This window comes from Chiloscyllium punctatum, chromosome 2 (assembly GCF_047496795.1).
Source record: "Chiloscyllium punctatum isolate Juve2018m chromosome 2, sChiPun1.3, whole genome shotgun sequence".
Classification (NCBI taxonomy): domain Eukaryota; kingdom Metazoa; phylum Chordata; class Chondrichthyes; order Orectolobiformes; family Hemiscylliidae; genus Chiloscyllium; species Chiloscyllium punctatum.
The window spans coordinates 141,991,947-142,011,710 of NC_092740.1; the positions used below are offsets into that span (position 1 = coordinate 141,991,947).

Consider the following 19,764-nt stretch of genomic DNA (forward strand, 5'->3'; position numbering starts at 1 on the left):
TCCAACCCAATATTCTAACCATTAAAGTCAAACTACTTCCACTTCTGTAAACTGCCCATTGCAGCTCCTTCCTCTCTTCGCCCATTGGCTGCTGAAACCCTCATCCATGTTCCTCATAACATCAGGTTCAAGGCACTGTTGGCCAACTTCCCATTTTTCACTTGGCTTAAATTTGAACTCACTTAGCACTCACAAACATGAATCAAATCACATTTTCCCATCAGCTCTGTTCTAACCCACACTGGCTCCCAGTCTACAAAAGCCTCAGTTTCAGAGTTCTCATCCTTGCTTACAAGTCTCTCAATAGCTCTGTGTCTCCATTACAAAATAATCTTGTTCAGTCATATAACCTCCAAGCATATCCACTTTAATCTGGCCTCATGCATCTGCAGATCCCTTTGCTTCCAACATTAGTGACCATTCCTTTAGCTTGGTCACAGCTTTGGAATTCTTTCCTTAAGGCTGTGTGGGTTTCTGTCCCTCCCTTAAAAGCTATTCCTTTAACTAACATTTTGGTTGCTCTTTCTAATACTTTGTTTGTTAGACCTGATGTCAACTTTTATTTGATTACATCTCAGTAAAGTAGCATAGGACAGTTTACTCTTCTAAAAGACACTATGGAAAGACAAGCTTTTGCTGGTGATGTCAAGCAAAAATAAAGTGCTTCAAACAACCCTAAAAAAAAAGCAGTAATGATATCAGCATAATGGATGGTGTCACACTATTAATTCAATGCAATTTTTAAATTTTGCTAAGGAAAACAGTATAGAAATCTGGAAGTAAGACACAGATCTGCCACCACACAATTCATTTAGAACATACTTTTTCATTGCGTATTTTAACAAAGCTCTCTAGTAGCATGAACTCCACAGGAGCGCCTGCAAAGTGACAGAAGGTTTCAGAAAGACAATGAATGAAAGCAAACCCTTTGAAAGGATTGAGGACAGGATCACTCTCAGGGACATTAAGTCACACAGTGCATCAGGCACTGCAGGAACTAAGGAAAAAGTGAGGACTGCAGATGCTGGAGATCAGAGCTGAAAATGTGTTGCTCGAAAAGCGCAGGTCAGGCAGCATCCAAGGAGCAGGAGAATCGACTTTTCGGGCATGAGCCCTTCTTCAGGAATGAGGAAAGTGTGCCAAGCAGGCGAAGATAAAAGGTAGGGTGGAGGGACTTGGGGGAGGGGTGTTGGTAATAGGCCGGAGTGGGGGTGGGGGGGGGGGGGAAAGAGGTCAGGAAGAAGATTGCAGGTTAGGAAGGCGGTGCTGAGTTTGAGGGTCGGGACTGAGACAAGGTGGGGGGAGGGGAAATGAGGAAACTGGAGAAATCGGAGTTCATCCCTTGTAGTTGGAGGGTTCCTAGGCGGAAGACGAGGCGCTCTTCCTCCAGCTGTCGTGTTGCTATGGTCTGGCGATGGAGGAGTCCAAGGACCTGCATGTCCTTGGTGGAGTGGGAGGGGGAGTTGAAGTGTTGAGCCACGGGGTGGTTGGGTTGGTTGGTCCGGGTGTCCATCGTCATTTCCGCCACCTCCAAATGGACCCCGCCACCAGAGATATATTTCCCTCCCCTATCAGCATTCCGAAAAGACTACTCCCTCTGTGACTCCCTCGTCAGGTCCACACCCCCCACCAACCCAACCTCCACTCCTGGCACATTCCCCTGCAACCGCAAGAAATGCAAAACTTGTGCCCATACCTCCCCCCTTACTTCCCTCCAAGGCCCCACAGGATCCTTCCATATCCACCACAAATTCACCTGCACCTCCACACACATCATTTACTGCATCCACTGCACCCAATGTGGCCTCCTCTATATTGGGGAGACAGGCCACCTACTTTCAGAGAACACCTCTGGGACACCTGGACCGACCAACCAACCCAACCACCCCGTAGCCCAACACTTCAACTCCCCCTCCCACTCCACCAAGGACATGCAGGTCCTTGGACTCGTCCATCGCCAGACCATAGCAACACGACGGCTGGAGGAAGAGCACCTCGTCTTCCGCCTAGGAACCCTTCAACCATTAGGGATGAACTCAGATTTCTCCAGTTTCCTCATTTCCCCTCCCCCCACCTTGTCTCAGTCCCAACCCTTGAACTCAGCACCACCTTCCTAACCTGCAATCTTCTTCCTGACCTCTCCGCCCCACCCCCACCCCCACTCTGGCCTATCACCCTCACCTTAACCTCCTTCTAGTAGCATTTCCAACTCCCCTCCCCCAAGTCCCTCCTCCCTACCTTTTAGCTTAGCCTGCTTGGCACACTTTCCTCATTCCTGAAGAAAGGCTCATGCCCGAAACGTCGATTCTCCTGCTCCTTGGATGCTGCCTAACCTGCTGCGCTTTTCCAGCAACACATTTTCAGCACTGCAGGAACTAACCAGAGCAGTCAGTTTGGCAGTAGGCCGAGTGACAGTACTCAGCATTTAATGGCATGACTGTATTTGCTGATATTGAAACAAGGTCAAGAAAGGAGGACAAACAAGGTGATGATCTGATCTTGCAATATAATGGAGAATAGTGAAAGTCTAGTACTGTAAAACAACAGAAATAAGATGAAACATGTTGAATAGGCTTCACAATGTTTTGCTGCAGAATCATGGCCCAAACTCTAGACATTATCCAAATAAATACCTGGAATAAAAGCACTTCCCTTTATTAGTGCAATTGTTGCCATATGGACAGAACTTCAAACATTTTTGTTGGAATTTTCCATAAGAATAATATTTTGCTTTAAGAGAATCAAGTGAAGGATTTGATTCTTTATATTTCAATGTGATCCCACCGCTTGCCTTAGTCAGTAGCGGTTAAAGTCTTTAATGCGGAATTTTATTTTCACACTTTGCTACCTTTTATCTTCAAGTTATTCTTTGTAAAGAAACCAAACTCAGTCCATTTTCATTTGGAGATTTCAAGCAGAATAAGCACCCAAACTGCCATTCCAATCTCCTAATCTGCTACACAGTAATCCTCATCTTTGGAGATCAACATGTTAGAATGGCTCTCTGTTCATCTGCAAGTCGAGTATAGCTGAGCTCACTTCTTCCTTTGAGCCTGGTCGTCATGGTTATCAGCTCTCTGGAGTGCTGTAATGAACATTATCTTAAGCAAGGCCATCAGCTCTTGTGACTGCCACCTGTTCTTCAAACAGCATTCCCATTAGACTGAAACAAAATTTTAAAGGGTAGCATTTCTGCACTTAGTCCTTAAATTGAGACACAAAGATGAAAGGTCATAGTCTCCACTGCAGGTCTTCACCAACATTTGAAAGGAAAGAGCTGGTACATGTAATAGTTCCAAGCTTGCTTTTTAAAAACCAAGAGACTGTAGGTGACAGAAAAGACAAACAGAAGGCAAGACACCATCACAGTTGCCGAGGGGTACCAAATGTACAACATAAAAGAAAACAAGTTTCTTTAGCATGTCTGTTTTTCACAGATTACACTCCTGTGAGGAGCCTTTTTTTTTACAATTTACAAAGGCACTATCTAAATGAAGTTGAATTACAGCGAAGATTGTACTAAAAAGGTGTAGGAATTTCATTCGGCATTCAGGAGATTGTAAGGCTAAAGACATGTAATAGGTTGCAAAGGCATAAAAGATGATAATACTTGAATCAAAAGGTCTTGTTTCTTCACTCACCTAAATACCACAGAGACCACATATAGCGCTTACTTAGCAATCACAATTTTAATGCAAACAAATGAAACAACCAGTTTGTACACTTTTGCATTCCACCAGCAGCCATGAAATGAATAATTAATCAATCTCTTTCTGGTCTGTTGGTCACTAGCAGAAACCGCTGCTCTTCTTTGAGGGGAGCGTGGAAAACTTGCACCCATCATAATCCCCAAATTGTTTCTGTGTGGATTCCACATTCATTGCTTTTCCATTTTCCATTCATAGTTACTACAAAAGGTAGTGCTGGTGCCATTCCTGATGCCCAAACACACACACATTTAAATATTCTACCTTACAATTTGTTGGCAATCCTTTTCTTAAAGCACACTGCAATCACTACCTTACAACAATGTGCCGAACCTAACGGAACAAACAAAGTTGTTCCGGGCCGAATAAGTCAGAGTTGAGGAGGAACTTCTTCACCCAAAGGGTTGTACATCTGTGGAATTCCCTGTTCAGTGAAGCAGTTGAGGCTACCTTGTTGAGTGTTTTTAACGCTTTTGAATAGCAATAGAATTAAGGGTTCTGTAAGCGGGTGGGTAAGTGGAGCCAATTCTACGAAAAGATCAGCCATGATCTTACTGAATGACACAACAGGCTCAATGGACCAGATGGCCTACTCCCAACTCCTACTTCCTTTGCTCTGATGATTTAAAGGTGATTCAGCTGTCAATACATCAAACTGTATTATGTTCTCATGCAATGAGTCTTCAGTTAAACAATTGACAGGAATAACTTCAGCCAAGTCTTCAAACCAGGGGCACATTTCTAATAAGATGTAGCTTTTCTTTTCCCCCAATCTGAACTAACTCTACTGTACATCCTTTCCCCCCAGCTCCAATATACAACCTACACATGAAGCAATCAGTACACTACAGCAGTTCCCTTCACTAGTGTCCATTCAACCAAGCTGCAAAATGTCTGAAGTGTAAAATACAACATTTCAGGTTTCTGTAAAGACTCCACCTACGTTATTTTGCAAAGTGGAAGAAAAAGCCTAATTGTAAAACATGAATCATGATTATTCACATCACTTTGGAGGGGAAGTCCCACACGATTACCTCACTGACTCATTTAGATACGTCTCATGTGAAAGAGATCGTGAAACACCGAGATAATTGCGAAATCCAAAAGATGTTCAAGGAGCAAGATAAGACATGACATTTAAAAATGGAGATTGGAGTAAACTCATGTCGATGGAGAAGTAATGTCAAAACCTATACAGATATGACCCTCATAACTGGCATAACCTGACTTTTTTTTAAAAAGCAAATGATTAGTTATCAATACAGCAAGTGTTTCATAAAACCATTGAAATTACTGGTGTAAATCGGCCAACATTATGACCAATCATTTACTGAAGTAAAATGAACCTAAATTAGTATTCCTGACAGAGGCAAGAGAAGTAGCGGCATATTTTAAAATCGATAAGCAACTGAAACAATAGGGAGCAGATTAAAAACAAAAGCTAAAACTCAACAGTGGTTTATCCTTTATCGCTACTAACTAGATAGGCCTTTAGCCTCAATAGTAGGAAGGAGGATTCCTGGAGGAAACAGCTTTCAGGTTTTCATTTGCAACCCCTGGTCAGCAATTTAAAAAGAGGCTGCTTTCAAATGTTTGCCTGCACTTCAGCCCCACACTCCTGATCTGCAAAGACAGGGGCAGGCAGATCAAAGGACCTCCTTGACCCCCAGCTTTTCTGGGCCTGACCAAGGTGGTCATTAACAGGTCCAGGCAGCAGGTTGTGAAGGAGGTCCCAGCACCCATTTTTCATTGCTGCACCCACGCTCGGATGTCCATGGAGAAGGAGCACGTAGAGTCCATCAATTCGTGACAGGCCTTCTGTGAGAGACGGCCACCGCAGGGGCTGAGATGCATTACCACCCGCCGTGGCAACGTTTTAATTTTGATTTTTGTTCCTGTTTCAGGGCCCACTCAGAACTGTCTAATCTGCTTCTGAAAGTTTTCTTTTCAGAATGAATGATTGCCGGCAGCACTTTATCAAATCACCTATAGCCATCGCACCTACCTTTCCCCCAGCTTCTCCCACCTCTAATTCTCAGCCCCCTTCCCCCTCCCCAGCCCTGCTGAAAAGGTTCTGACCTGAAATGGCAACTCCCTTGCGCCCCAATGCAGCTTAATCTGCTGTGCTTTTACCAGCTCCACACTTGGACTCTAGCATTTGACAGAAACCAAAAGTTATTGGCACTGCCAGAATTCACAGAATTATGACAGAATTCACTGAGAAGATGCAACATGTATTTTTTTTTATTCCTGTCATAACATAACTATTTAGTTTTATAAAATCATTCCTAATAAAACAAAATCCTGCCTTGGTAAACCATTTCAATTGACTATTACCTTGGGACAATTCTCTCTATACTGGTCAGGTCACAGCAAGTACAGCAGTCTTCATGATGTTTGTGCTGGTTGTCAGACTTTTAGCAGAAGGGATGTGGGAACTTCCAATTGTGCTCTGAGGCAGTTATAATGTGAAGGTTCAGATACGGTCGAGTGCAGTCTAATTAAAACGCAGAGTTCTGGTCATCTGTGTTCATGTGATAGCCCTGAGGAATTAGAGGAGCGTGCATTGTAAATATGAGCACGTGCGGGGAGTCTGGCCTGCTACCTGATCTAAAGGACAAATCCCACAGGTAATCTAGCCATTGATGCTAATGCCAGAATGGGACAGTGAGATCATATAGATCCTCTCACAAAAAGTAAGAGTTGTTTAGCCTGTTACGTGTCAGCATGAAACTAAGATTACAGAATAGTAACAGCAGAGACAGGCAGGCCATTCAGCCTGCTGTGCTGACATGCTGTAACAGCAACTCAGTTTATCCCATGCAGCCAACATTTCCTTACCCCTTTAAAATTCTTCAGATAAAATATCTAATTTCTGTTGAATAGAGTGTACAGGAAGGCACTTTGGGATAGACTATTCACGGAAAACAAATTTTATATTTTGCTATCTTTTAAATTCTGCTGTGAAATGCACGGCACCAGTTGAAGAAAGGTTCAAGTGAACAGAAAGAACTGCTTCTTTATAGGTGGGGTTAGGGATTTGAACCAACTCCTGCCCTGTATGTGAGGAGTTTCTCACCCCCCCCCTTTTAACCTCTGATTGACCTGGCTCTGAATTTAAGATTACACTCACTTAATCTGGATATCTCCCCTTCCCAACCACCCAGAAGAGTGTTTGACTTGACTATGCTATCAAATTATTATTTAATTTTCTTTTATACATTGAGTGGAACGGGCACATCAGTGGCTGGGTGAGCATTTAATACCCATCCCTAATTGTCCTCGAGAAAGTGATAACGAGCTGCCTTCTAGAACTGCTGCAGTCCGTGTGTTGTAGGTACACGCACACTGTTGTTTGAGGGGGAGCCCAAGGATTTGGGCCAAACAACCGTAAAGAAACAGCAATGTATTGAGTCAGAGTGGTAAGTGACTTGGAGGGGAAATTACAATGGTGGTGGTTTTCCCATGTATCATCTACCCTTATCCTTCTCGATGGCAAAGGTCACAAGTTTGAAAGGAAGAGTGTTGAGTTGCTGCCAGGGTGTCTGGTAGATGGGACACCCCGTTGCTAGTGGTAAAAGTAGAGAGTGAAGATGGTGGACAAGTCGCTAATTGAGTGGGCAGCTCTGTCCTGAATGGAGCCCGATGCCTAGAGCTGATTGCCTCTTAATCTCGTACATCTAAGGGAATAGGAGGCATTTTCTACCAGCACTTGGTGACTTCCCATGTAACTTTTACAAAACTCATTCAATACTGTCATGGGCACGCTGGGTGCTCTCTTGGCCCTGTCTCCCTGGCACCAGTGCTGCTGGGGAGGGGCCAGGACTCTGCTGAATAGTGTTTGGGAGCAGGATTGACTGGTCATTGCTGAACCAAACTGCAGTCAGCCAATGGTCACCCTAATCTTCAGTCAGCTACTGCAGCCTGGTGCTAATGTTACCCCAGCTCTTCAATCATCTGCCCAGTCCAGTGTCAAAGCACTGGTTTCAACGCGATGTTGAAAAGGTTTCAAGGCTGCATCTCACTGTTTTTCAGCTTGGCTCGTCAACCGACCATGCAGTGAACTTCCGGCACCTTGTCAGCGGGGGTTTTTGTTTTATTTACACTGCAGGCTATCCGAACGAGCTGTGTGAGAGAAGCTGCATGTGTGGGAGCTGCAGGCAAAGAAGAGGCACTGACTCAGCTGCAGAGTGAGGAGCTGCTGTTTAACCTGGTACCCACTGATGTGCGTGGCCAAGATTCAAACTGATGCAGAGTGTGTGGTTCCTCACTGTGTGCACACGTGGGGGGGGGGGGGGGGGGGGGGGGGGGGGAGGGGTGAGAGCGAAACAGCGAGAGGGATGGGGATTTTACCCTTGTGAGTTTTTCAAATCATGAATCGAAGGATCACAAAACATCTCTCCTGATTGGCACAGACTGGAGACCTTCCTCAAGGTGCAGTAGTGTTACAGTATGTCACCTCAATTCTCTTAACCATCAGAAATAAAAATATTACTCGTCTTTCATAATGAAGGAGCTGGGCCAATCAACAGGAAATCAGGTCCAGAAATGCTGAGAACAGGACTTGGGGGCCCCCCCTGCCCAGAGGCAGCAAACGGACTCCACCACCATCCAACAAGGGGTTGAGAAGCCCCATGGTGGCCTACAGCAGTTCCTGTCACAGGCTTCCTTGGGATTTTGTGGCTGGCTCTCGGTAAAGTTGAGACAGTGTCCAGCCTCCTTACATTAAGCACAGTGGAGTCCGTAATACAGTTCCCACGAAGATTACATTGGAGGTTTCCCCATACAAAGACCACACAGCACCTTTCACTGTTCAGGACATATTACATTACAAGACGGTTTTGTGGTTTTACTCCGATTGCCAGTACTGCATCTCCCATTAATTCATACACAGCTTATCTCCCTGGAGTTGTTGGCCAAGCCGGATGTCTTCAGTCACCTTCTGTGGTTGCTTGGGACCTTGTGGTTTCAAGGATCCCTGCCAATGTGTGGTACCAGGTAAGGGTGGTTTGAGGTCGTTCACTCCCACCATTCCTCCTTTGTCTTAGCTTTGTTTTGATTAAAAAAAGTGTGGCACTGGAAAAGCGCAGCAGGTCAGGCAGCATCCAAGGAACAGGAGTCAACAGTTCAGGCGCTAGCTCTTCATCAGTAACGTGGAAGGGAAGGGGCGGATGAGAGATAAATGGGAGGGGGTAAGGGTAGCTGGAAAGGCGATGGGTAGGTGTTTGAGATAGGTCAGTGGGGATGGTGCAGTAGATAGATGGGAAGGAACATGGACAGGTAGGTCAGGTCAAGAAGGCATTGCCGAATTGGAGGGTTGGACCTGGGATGGAGGTGTGAGGTTTAAAAAAAAAAGGGAGATTTGGAAACTGGTAAAGTCGATGTTGATGCTGTGTGGGTGAAGAATCCCAAGGCAGAAGGCACCAACGTAGATTCCACTAGTTTTCAAATCGCCACCAGGATACTGAGCAACAACTAGCCACCAAAAGACATGACCAACTCTCACCAGTATCCATACACACAGATGAAGAGGGACACCAGTTCGACTGGAACAATACATCCAACCTGGGACAGGCTAAACAAAGACATGCATGGGAATTCCTCGAGGCCTGGCATTCAAACCGGAACGCCAATAATAACAAACATATTGATTTGGACCCCATTTACCAATCTCTCAAACAGAACCGGAATGGATATCACCCACCACAACAGACCAGACCAAGACAGAAATTGCACACTGAACAGAACACCAACCCATCATTGGAGGATCGCTGATGTTACCTAGAGTCGTGATGAAACATCAGAATAAGTCTACCAGCTCTGTGAGCAAACTTACAACCGGATTCTCAGCCACCATACCGCTGACTGAGCCTTCACAATACATCTTCCTGAAGAGAAAGTGGAATAACTAATCTTTCATAATACATTAGTAAACATCACGTTCCAAAAATGCTGTAGATGCTAAATGTACGTGTTCTCAGCAACGCACTGGATTTTCGGCCTAGCCATCCTTAAACACTGTTAAAGTTTACAGAGAGAGAGAGAGACAGAGAGAGAGACAGAGAGAGAGAGAGAGAGAGACAGAGAGAGAGAGAGAGAGACAGAGAGAGAGAGAGAGAGACAGAGAGAGAGAGAGAGACAGAGAGAGACAGAGACAGAGACAGAGACAGAGACAGAGACAGAGACAGAGACACAGAGACACAGAGAGACAGAGAGACAGAGAGACAGAGAGACAGAGAGACAGAGAGACAGAGAGACAGAGAGACAGAGAGACAGAGAGACAGAGAGACAGAGAGACAGAGAGACAGAGAGACAGAGAGACAGAGAGACAGAGAGACAGAGAGCGAGAGCGAGAGATTGAGAGAGAGAGAGAGAGACAGAGCGAGTGAGACAGAGTGAGCGAGCGAGTGTGCGAGAAGAGTAAATGCAGAACTACCTGCCAGTTCACCAGCTATCAGGAAATTGCTGGGATCCATTATTTAGAAAATGACATTTCAAAATTATTGTATAATTAGGCATAGCCAATGTGGTTTTATAAAAGGGACAGATCACCTCCACATTTTATACAGAGATAACTGGCAGAGTAGATAAAGTCTTTGGATGAAGGATATCTGGATTTCTGATAAAGTGTCACAGGAAAGGTTGATACATAAGATAAGGGCAGGCTTCTGGAGTTTGGAATAATATATTAAAAGATAAATGATTGGTTAAAGGACAAACTGAGGTCAGTAATAAATTGGTTATTTTCATGTTGGCAGGCTGTTATTAGTGGGTACACATATTAATGCTCAGGCCTCAATAATTTATAATCTGTATTGATGACTTGGATAAAAAGCACTGCTTTCAAGTTTGTCAATGATACAAAAAGAGATGGGCAATAGGCTATGTGGAGAATATAAAGCCACTGCAAAGAGGTTAAGTGAGCAAAACTTTGGAGTACAGTGTGGAAGTTATGAATTATTAATTTTGAGACAAAGAATAAAAAAGCAGATTAAATGTTGGTGTTGAGGTTGATCTGAGTGTCCTTTACCAGACATACAGAAGATTAACTTACAGGGGCAGTAAACAATGAGGAACATGTTGGCCTTTAAACAAGGGGGTTTGAATTAGGAGGGAAAAGTATTTCTGTAATTGTGCTGGGGTTTAATGAGGCCACAATACAGTATACAGTTTTGTTCTCTGTGCCAAAGAATACACTTCCAAATAGTAGAAGGAGCACTCAATAGATCGATTACTGAGATGAAGGGGTTATTTTTGGAGAAACAGAATTGAATGGGTGTACATTCTCCAGAATTTAGAAGAATTAGACACTTAATTGCATCCATACTGAGAGGCTATTCCCCTGGTGGAGAGAGTCTAGACCCAGTGATACAGTCACAAGTAAGAAGTTGACCAGGTAGGATTGAGATGAGGGGAAGTTGTCCACTTAAAAAGGGCCATGAATCTTTGGAACCTTCTACCACACAGGGCTGTGGAATCCCACCTTTGTGTATATTCAATGTGGCGGTAGATTCCTAAATAACAGCAACAGTACCTACAACCATAGGACTGCAATGGTTCAAGCAGACAGTTCACCATCATCTTCTCTAGGGAAGATAGGGATGAATGCTGGCAGAGACCCATGAATGATTATTACTTATTTGAAGAAGTGGGGCTAAGGTTGAGGATTATCCTTGATCTTACTGAATGGCAGAGCAAATCCAAGAGGCCATATGGTGTACTCTGCTCCTACTTAATATGTTCTTATGAAGAAATTCCTCCTGAACTCGTTATCTCATCTGTTAGTGGCTATCATCAATTTCACTGCCTCATTATGGGCTCATCCATTTGACAAAACATCAAGCTGTGCAACCGGACACATGAATTGCCATGGTGGTATTTATGCCTGGTTCACAAGACTCTACACAGTGAGCGTGTTAATCCATCTTGTAACCTTGCTAAGTGACACTGCCTCACACTCCCATGGTTTCCTCGGAAATACCAGGATATAACTAAACGGAGTTAGGGAAATCTACCAGAAGCAACAGAACCAGGAGGTCAGGTCACATGGTGCATTTTTGTCTGACAGGACTGAGACAGGATACTGTATTCATACCAGGAATGTTTATTGACTAAAGGGTTGAGAGGTCACATCAGTGACTCTTTTGGCAGGCATTAAACAACAGCATGGTTGGACTCCTCCCCACAAAGTTGTATCGCAACGCTAATACAATGTAAACTTCCTGGACTTTGCAAAGCTCCATTTGAGATCCTTTAATGCAGGTTAGTTCAACCAACTAATGACAAGATAACCTGCTAACTAACCTTTATGATAATCTAACCCAAGCTTGCTGCTCTCCTCCGATCTTTCACCACAACAGTCGTGCCACACAGTTCTACCCATTCTCAAACTCTGAGGATTTTCTTCTCTCATGGTTCCACGAGTGTGAAGCAATGTCACTTTTCTTCACGTTTTTAGACACATATCACATTCAGTAAAGCAGCAAGTCCTCACAAAAAGATGATAACATGACACTAGTTTAGAAATTGCTGCTGGCAAAACCTTAGACACGAGTAGATATGGGAATGAGGTATTCAGAGAAGACAGCACATCCCCCTTCACACATGGAGTCAACAAACTCCAAACACCAGCCATGCTGACTCGCAGTTTACAGCCACCCAATTCCAGAGACCTAATGCTGCGCATTAGATCAAAACAATAGCTCTGAGCTTAATTTCCAAAACATTGCTTTCTGTAAATGCCACACAGCCATACCAGATTCAAAGAATTAATCTCAGTCACAATTCCCCAGGACTTATAGGCACTTTAAATTCTAAAGAGTTGGCAGTTTAACAGGAGACGATGTGGGTCACTTCACCCATCACTACCTGGTGGAGTTGGTTATCTGTGCACCCTATCCACTTTTAAAATCCCAGAGTTTCATTCCATTATCTTAGTGATTGTCTCAGCTCAGTTCTGTCACCCCTTGAACCAGAAGGTTGAGAGTTTAAGTTGCACACTGAAGAACGGAGCATAGAATCATAGGATCCCCAAGTGCAGAAAGAGGCTATTTGGCCCATCGGGTCGGTACTGACCCACCAAAGAGTGACTATTTCAAACCTTTAAGGTTGGAAATATTGAAATGCACAGTCTTCTTGCTCCAAAACGAACCTTTAATATTGCTTAGTTTCCAGATATAAAAAAAAACACTAATCTTTTAAACTGAGGTCACTATCTGTTTTTTCATCATCTTTATATAAACATTTTCAAGAAAAATGAAAGGTCATAATTTCAATCCAAATGCAAATCTTCCTCTTCATCCTTTGATTCACCATTTCCTTTCCTTGTCATCAGGTTTTGCCACCCAGACCCACTCCCCCAACCTATCCTCATAACACACTGCATTTTCTCATGACTAATACAGCTACGTCTCATCCCTGGACACTATGAGGCATTTTACTCCGGTCAATCCACCAGTGCACTGGGAAGAAACCCACACAGACACAGGGAGAATGTGCAAACTCCACACAGACAGAGACACACAAACACAAAGTCTCCCCAAGGCTGGACTCGAACCGAAGTCCCTGGAGTTGTGAGGCAAAAGTGCTAACCATCGAACCACTGTGGGCGTCACAGTGGCACAGTGGTTAGCACTGCTGCCTCATAGCGCCAGAGACCCGGGTTCAGTTCCCGCCTCAGGCGACTGTCTGTGTGGAGTTTGCACTTTCTGCCCGTGTCTGCGTGAGTTTCCTCCGGGTGCTCCGGTTTCCTCCCACAGTCCAAAAATGTGCAGGTTAGGTGAATTGACCATGCTAAATTGCCCGTAGTGTTAGGTGAAGGGATAAATGTAGGAGAATGGGTCTGGGTTGGTTGCGCTTCAGTGGGTCAGTGTGGACTTGTTGGGCCGAAGGGCCTGTTTCCACACTGTAAGTAATCTAATTGCTGTGCAGCCCTGGAAATCCAAGCTGATCTCCAGTGCAGGAATGCTGGCCTGTCAGAAATTTTGTGAATAAAATCTTAAATTGATGCTTAATCAACCTTTCTGATTCCAAGGCACTGTTTTGAAGAGGAGCAGCAGGGGGAGTTGACCTAGCTAATCCCCATCCATCAGCTAACATCACTACAATCAGATTAATCAAGTCCAACTGCTGTTTGTGGGATCTTGCTGCACATTAGTTATCTGAAGTTTATTCTGACATTACAACAGTGACTACATTTCAGAGGTAATGTAATGCACTTTTGGATAATCAATGAAATTACTATTTAAATGCAATTTATTTCATTCACTTATACACTTAATGGTAAGGACCTAGGGAGTGTTGCTAAACAAAGAGACCTTGGAGTGCAGGTTCATAGCTCCTTGAAAGTGCAGACGCAGGTAGGTAGGATAGTGAAGAAGGCATTTGGTATGCTTTCATTTATTGGTCAGAGTATTGAGTACAGGAGTTGGGAGGTCATGTTGCAGCTGTACAGGACATCAGTTAGGCCATTGTTGGAACATTGCGTGCAATTCTGGCCTCCCTCCTACCAAGAGGATGGTGTGAAACTTGAAGGGGTTCAGAAAAGATTTACAAGGATGTTGCCAGGTTTGGAGGATTTGAGCTATAGGGAGAGGCTGAATAGGCTGGGACTATTTTCCCTGGAGTGTCAGAGGCTGAGGGGTGACCTTATAGAGGTTTACAAAATCATGAGGGGCATGGATAGGATAAATAGATAACATCGTTTCCCTGGGGAGGGGGATTCCAGAATTAGAGTACATAGGTTTAGGATGAAAGGGGTAACATTTAAAGGAGTCTTAAAGGGCAACTTTTTCACGTAGAGGGTGATATGTGTACGGAATGAGCTGCCAGAGGAAGTGGAGGCTAGTACAATTACATTTAAAAGGTATCTGGATGCGTATATGAATAGGAAAGGTTTAGAGGGATATTGGCCAAATACTGGCAGGTGGGACTAGATTACGTTGGGATATCTGGTCGGCATGGACGAGTTGGACTGAAGGGTTTGTTTCCGTGCTCTACATCTCTATGACAATGGTAAAGTATCTCTCTTCTTCCTTCTTTACCTGTCTCAGTATTTGACTGTTGATAATACCATCTTCCACCAATGTTTCTTCAATGCTGACCAGCTGGCTCTCACATCAGGGTACTGCTCTAGGCTGATGCGTCAGGATTACACTGAGCATATGCTGTACTTTCAGAGAAGATGCATATCAAGTAAGGCATTGGAAGGAGGCTTCAACTGCCCTCTCAAATGGATTTCAAAGATCCCATGGCTCTATTTGGAAAGATTAGTATGGCAGATCCCAGAATCTTGGGCCAACTTTGATTCCTCAATTGACATGATCAGTAAACAAAATCACCCATTCCTTTCACTAACTGAAATCTTGCTGTGCAGAAAATAGCTGCGCATTTAACCCGAAATGTAGGAATAGATAACCAGCCAAAACTAAATGTCCCAGTAATTGAGGGCCAAGGCTTGTGCCATAGTCTGTCAATGATGGCAGAAAATAGCAACCATTACATTATCTTACTGTATACACTATCCTCCTTGAAAAAAAAAGTTCATCCTCCACTGCAGGTATGACTGGTAAATCTTTCATTTCTTATTCATTTCTGGTTGCCCTGGGTGACTGCTGATTGGTTGCCTTCTTGAAAAATGGACGAACAGACACAGTTAACAACATTTACAAAAGAGAGTTGAACAGCTATATGAATAGGAAAGGTTTACAGGGTTAGGAGCCAAATGCAGGGAAATGAGACTAGCTTAGTTTGGGAAACTTGGTTAGCATGGATGAGTTGGGCCAAAGGGTCCGTTCTTGTGCTGTATGACTCTAACTTGGATTGCACCCTTGTTATGTGATTCCAAAGAGGTGCAGGTAAGGATGGCAAATTTCCTTTGCTAAGAAAGAGTGATGAAACAATCCAATCATTTGTTTCCAAACAAGAACAGTAATCTGCATTAATGCTGGAACAAGTACCAAGAAACTTATTAGTTTTGATAAAAGCTTGTTGACCTAAAACATTAACATCTGTCTCCACACATGCAGCTTGACTAGTTGAGTGTTTCAGCATTTCCTGGAGGTGGTTTTAGGACTAGTGAGCATAATTTTTTTTATAAGCAGGTAAGTGTCTTGAAGGGGCAGAAAGATTTGATGAAGAGGAAAGGTTTGGGAAGTTTGGAGCTTGGGGAGTAAACAGAGCAAACATCAGCTAAACAATCAGATTTAAACCAAGACCAAAATCTAATTTCCAGATCACAATTTCATCAACTGGCTTAGACTCAGGGCATACTTTGAAAGATGATCATGTGTAAGATATAGAACACATGTCTTTTGCTCTACTACCCAGTTCTTTAACATAGTGCACTGCATGTTTCTACACATAGCTGTTAGATAGTAGCCTAAGAGTTCTCTTGTCAAAACAGAACCAGAGCACTTGTTATTTTCTCTTTTTTTTCCAAGAGAGTTGACATTGCATATGTTAAAATCCATGAACTGCTATAAGGCAGCATATAAATCTCTCATCACCATCATCTAAGTCATACATTTAACTATTATACCATTATTTGAGAAGTTTAGATTATTTTAATCTGACCAGAATAGACAGTTCAGCATCAGAAATAAAAAGAAGTTTTCTCAAATGCCTGCACCTGATCCCTTCCACTATTTTCATTCACACTTGACTAACTTTATTTTAATGGAAAAGATGAAAATACTCCACACTATTACAGAGAGAGTGTGCAACATTAATTTTGTTTTTAAAATCCTGGTCATGAAATTTTTTGGGTGAAAAGGAATCTTTTATTGTAAGGATTTGAGTTAAATAGATAATGTAATGCCAGAAATTATCCCTTTACAAGCAAAATAGAATTTCTCATTTCCCCAATATGGTTAGACAGCACAGCCAAGCAATGGTAACTGTTGCCCACTTCTTTCTCTCATTTATTTCCCTAGCAATCTATACAATAATGTAGATATCTTCCACCAACTGCACATCCCCTGCCCATGTTCCACACCAAAATTCAGTGAAAGACTGAAGGCACGTTGTACAGTCAGATGTGCTGTGTTGAAATAAAATGTTAAAACTTTTTGACCGTTCAGATGATTTCAGTGAAGAGCCGCGAAGTTCTCCCTGGCGTCATGACCAATATTTAACCCTCAACCAACATCACTAAAGCAGATATCCTGAACTATGTCACATTGCTGAATGAGAGAGCTTGCTTAATGAACATTGGATGTTGTGTTTGCCTATAAATTTTGAAGTGTGCTTCAATGATTGTGAATTGTCCTCAACTTCATGTATTAACTTTCACATGCTAGCTTTTTTCTATCCTTTCTGAAGTGCAAAATTCACTCCATCTTTAAAAACCTTTCCAACAGAGTTAGTTCCATTGTCACAATCTATGTTACTTTCTACCAAATGCATGGAACTATTAGTTATGATTTCTTGAAACAGTACAAAGGATTTGGATGAGTTCGATGCATTTTTTATACCGTACAGTATATTATGCTGTCAAGCTGACATGTGACATCCAGTCAAAGAGCAGAGTTTGTTGGGGTTTTAACTTTCACACTTTAATTACGTACAACTTACTCCAGACACTTAGAAAAAAAATTCAAAGTTTGAGACTCTTGATGTTACCTCTTGTACAGAGAGTTGCCTACTTTTTGTCAAACCACCTTTTACTTTGCAGAACAAATAAATTGTAATTAAGCAATCAAATTATAAGTTTTGTTTTAATAAGAGAAATGTATGTAGCAACTGAAGACTGTTCGGATAAAATCTCAGTATTTTTCACTTACACAAATCATGCTGCATTACTTTCCTCTCAAATGGGGTAGTGGTCTCAACTAACATTCTCCTCATGTTTATTCGGCACACCTGAGTCATTAACTGCAACATGCCTACATTCTTCCAGCAACACAATACTTTTGTTAACGCTAAAAATCTCTCAACACCAGGTTATAGTCCAACAGGTTTATTCGGAAGCTAGTGCTTCCAAATAAACCTGTTGGACGGTCACCCGGTGTTGTGAGGTTTGTAACTTTGTACATCCCAGTCCAACACCAGCATCTCAATCTTTTTTAATGCAAAATTCACAGGCTCACCAACTTTAAAACTTGAAGTGAAAGCTGGAGCTGGAGAATACACAATCTAAATACACAGATAACCAAGCTGTTTTATTCATGACCTACAAATATTCAAAGGGGTAGTTAAAATGCTAATCCTAATGACTATTTATCCTTCTCAATAAGCTAAAAACAACTGATAACAGACTTGTTTGTACAGATAGTGGAGGAATTCCATTGCACAGTAAAACAAAAAAATGTCTCAGTGAAACAGGTTCTGGTAACTTCTCCATGTTTTCTGCATTAAGGCTTTAGCTGGCATTTTTTTCCTCTAAATTTTGAAGCAATTCTTTTCTGCATAAAAGAGCTGGCTCATGTTTAGTACTTATTCTCAATCCAGGTAAGGCACTGGGGGACAGCTGGCAATGTGGGCTACCTTGCCAGGTAACGTCTTAAATCCCCTCCAAAATGGGGCAGAGCAACGATCGGAAAGCTTTAACAGGACATCAGTACTACACTGCAGTGGGGGAAATGCCTGTTTGCGAACAGTGAAGCAAGCAGCAATGCCGTGGCTGCGTGAATCCCACTCAGGTCCGCAGCAGTCATTGGGAACATGGGGCTTGCTGGAAACTGAGACTACTGAGAGAAATGAGAGGTTACTGCAAAATCCCCCCCTTCTCTTTAATGGTGCGGCGAGATTGTATTTCATTTCCTTCATTGCCCCTGACCTTGCAGTCCTTGGGATCGGCGATCCTTTCTTCCCTGGCTTTGTGTCAGTTACCAAACAAATGGAAACTGCCACACAAAATAAAAGTTGAAGATCTCCGATTTTAAAAAAAACCAAATGCATGACGCTAATTCTCCGTGTAATTTCAATTCCTTCATTTATTAAAGCTTTACTTCCCTAGCTCAATTAGAAGCTCAGTTTCACTGCTCACATTACATATGATTTTTTTTTACATTAAAAAGACACCATCAAAACTCATGCACACACATCAGGGAGGTGAAAACACTGTACCTGTTCCACCGTACCACTATCACTTTACTGGGTTCTCACAAAAACACTTCAAACCTAAAAGAGGAAAAAACTACATAAGGATAAAACTGATCATGTAAATTCTCCATTAAGAGAGAGAGAAAAAAAACACACAATGCAAACAGACGGCAGCATTACAAACCTGACTACACACTTCAAAGGTAACAGAATGCAAGTACTGCACTGGTAATTTTTTTTATCAAACTAATATTGTCAGCCATGTTGGAGAGGCTTTGACTAATTTTCTACAAACCCCCACCTTTTCCCCTCTTAAATGAGATCATGCAAAGTAAATTTTCACACATTCTTGCTTTAAAGAAAACAACCAAATAAGAAGCGTTAAGGTCTTACTGATACATAAAAATAGCTCCAGCCTCTGTATCTTCCTCAGCGTCGCAGAAATCCAGCAAAGTACAGTCTGTCTCCTTTCAAACAAATCCTAAAGGGCAGCCATCTTACTTCCTTCTGCTCCCTCTACGAAAGCAGACTAGCTTTCGTATCAATATTCATATGACAGTCTGACATCTATTATCATCACCAATGAAACCTCAATGTTGCTTTTGCCCAGCTCAAAGTGTGGACGTGACTAGCATGTACTCCATCCAGTGAGGACTCTGTCAGAAAGATCAGTTTGCTTGTTTGGGTAGTTGTAAATCATTTCCCTACTAGGTCCTTAAACACAAAGGACCTATGATTTCTAACTGCACAATAGTGAACATTAGTGAGGTTGGTTTGAAACTCTGGACTGGAACATACTGATCAAGGACTGCTCCCTCCCCCTCTACTGCTACGTAATTGAAACCCCTGTGACTGGTCAGTCAGCCACCCACCAAGCCTCTCGGAGTGATTTTTAAAATTGTCTCTTAGGAACTTGACTTTCAGTTTTCTGAGAAGTTCCTGTTTCTTTCCCTGTGATGCTTTTACCACTTCCTTTCTTACATCATATGCAGCGCTTCTAAAACTCCTTCTTTAA

At 42.7% G+C, this 19,764-nt stretch overlaps 1 protein-coding gene across 2 annotated transcripts in view; it reads right to left on the bottom strand.

Annotated features, from left to right (window-relative positions):
* Window positions 1-19,536, bottom strand: part of LOC140491028 (methylcytosine dioxygenase TET2-like) — a 179,544-nt gene extending 160,008 nt beyond the window's left edge. Inside the window, exons 1-2 of one of the 2 annotated variants that reach the window (XM_072589158.1) lie at window positions 19,143-19,536; window positions 18,774-18,827 (exon numbers count right to left, since the gene is read on the bottom strand). The gene's annotated coding sequence lies outside the window, so the exon portion shown is untranslated. The remainder of the gene's footprint in view (window positions 1-18,773; window positions 18,828-19,142) is intronic. The other variant, XM_072589160.1, reaches the window with a different exon arrangement.
* Window positions 19,537-19,764: the final 228 nt, after the last annotated feature.